This window comes from Phyllostomus discolor, chromosome 12, assembly GCF_004126475.2.
Source record: "Phyllostomus discolor isolate MPI-MPIP mPhyDis1 chromosome 12, mPhyDis1.pri.v3, whole genome shotgun sequence".
Taxonomy (NCBI): domain Eukaryota; kingdom Metazoa; phylum Chordata; class Mammalia; order Chiroptera; family Phyllostomidae; genus Phyllostomus; species Phyllostomus discolor.
In genome coordinates this window covers 14,904,930-14,907,103 of record NC_040914.2, presented here as the reverse complement: position 1 = coordinate 14,907,103, position 2,174 = coordinate 14,904,930, and the positions used below count along the sequence as shown (strand labels likewise).

The following is a 2,174-nucleotide window of genomic DNA, read 5'->3' as shown; positions in this document are numbered from 1 at the left end:
TATAAGCACTGGTTACCCTTTTTCTGAGATTGGCTTTTCTTTGAGGAAAGCTGGTAGAATTTCTGGATTATCCTCATCTGGATTTTCACACTCATTTTCCCTTAAATCGGTAGGGGGTGAGGAGATACACAGGAGACAGAGGAGAAGAAAGAGAGAAAGGGCCAGCAAGCACGGATGAGAAAGCTCAGAGAGCAAAGGACAAAGCAGAGTTGCAGAAATTGGAGGAAAGGACTCTGATTACTCCAATTACTTCGCGGGAGCACTAGACCCCCACCCCCTTCCTCCGCGGAATCACCATGGTGACTGGGACCCTGTACTCATGCCCTGAAAACTGGGGGACCCATCAGGCCCTCACTGCTGCTTAGTAGAGTGGGCTCAGGTCCTCCTGCTGTCCTCACCACCCTACTTTGACCAAACCAATCGCACCCCTGAATTTCTCCACATATTTCCTGCCGGCAAGGTTCCAGCATTTGAAGGTGAAGAGGGATTCTGTGTTTTCTGGAGCAATGCCATCGCCTACTACGTGGGCAATGAGAAGCTGTGGGGAAGGAGTCCAGAGGCAGCGGCCCAGGCGGCACAGTGGGTGAGCTTTGCTGACAGCAATGTAGTGCCCCCAGCCAGGACTTGGGTGTTCCCCACCTTGCGCCTCATGCGCTACAGCAAGCAGGCCACAGAGAATGCTGAGGGAGAAATGAGGCGAGTTCTGGGGCTGCTCGGTGTTCGCTTGAAGACAGACTCCTTGTGGTGGGCAAAGTGTGACACTTGTGACATCACAGTTGTCTGCACCCTGTCGTGGTCCTATAAACAGGTCCTGGAGCCTTCCGTCTGCCAGGCCTTCCCAGCACCAACCACTGGTTCCTCACCTGCATTCACCAGCCCCAGGTCTGTGCTGTCCAGGGGGGAGGTGAGGCTCAGTGAGAAGATGGCCCAGTTCGATGCTGAGAAGTGTGCGGAGAGCCAGCCTAAAACGGACACCCCTCGGAAGGAGAAGGGATCTTGGGAGGAGAAGCAGAATTGCCAGGCTGGGTGGAAAAATGAGAAGAAGGCAGCTGCCCTTGCTCTTGAGAAGGAGATGGACGAATGTGAGCAGGCACTGGCCGCTGAGTTGAAGGCCAAGGACCCCTTCATTCCCCTGCCCAAGAGTACCTTTGTGTTGGATGAATTTAAGCTCAAGGTCCCCAATGAGGACACACTCTCTGTGGTGCTGCCGTATTTGGAGGAGCACTTTGATAAGGATGGCTGGTCCCTATGGTACCACTTCCCCAAGGAGCTCACCGAGACCTTCATGATGTTGCAGCCTCATCACTGAAACACTCCAGCGATTGGACAAGCTGAGAAAGAATACCTTTGCCAGTGTCATCCTCTTTGGATTCAACAACAGCAGCTCCATTTCTGGATTCTGGACCTTTCAAGGCCAGGAGCTCACCTTTCCACTGAGTCCAAACGGGCAGGTGGACTACAAGTCATACACTGGGCAGAAACGGGGTCCTGGCAGAGAGGAGCCCCGGATGCTGGCTTGAGAGTACTTCTGCTGGGAGGGGGCCTTGCAGGACATGGGCAAAGCCTTCAGTCAGGGCAGCCTCTTCAAGTGAACATGTTTTGCCATCGCCTAGCTGCCTGCACCTGTTCTTCAGGAAGATGGGGTCATTAAAGGAAACTGAACACTCAAAAAAAGGAAAGAAAGAAATTGGAGGAATGGGTGTTGGCATTTGTTAGCTTAAATAGCCTTCTTTGGTTTAGAGACAATCTCTAATATTTTTATTAACTATTATTTTTTAAAAAATAGAGTTTAAAATATAACCAGAGACATTGAAACTAAGAACAATCTGACAGTAACCAGAGGGGAGGGGGGCAAATGGGGGGAAGAGTTTTCAGGAACTACTGTAAAGGACACATGGACAAAACCAAGGCGGAGTGGAAGCAAGGGAGGGCGGTCTGTGTGAATAGGATGGGGGGGGAGTGGTGGGGAGAAAATGCAGACAACTGTAATTGAACAACAATAAATTTAAAAAAGGAAAAATAGAGTTTATTTGTGCTAACTCTGAAAGACATCAATCAAACTTAAACCAGTTTTAATATTAAATACTTTGCTCAGACCATAAGATCTTGTTTAATCTACACAAGAATTTATTTTTTTGCCAGTGAAATATTATACCCTATTTATGTCACTCAGA

General features: G+C 49.3%; 1 pseudogene; it reads left to right on the top strand.

Moving 5' to 3' along the window:
* The first annotated feature begins 296 nt into the window (after positions 1 to 296).
* Positions 297 to 1,666, top strand: LOC114511523 (annotated as a pseudogene).
* The last annotated feature ends 508 nt before the right edge of the window (positions 1,667 to 2,174 follow it).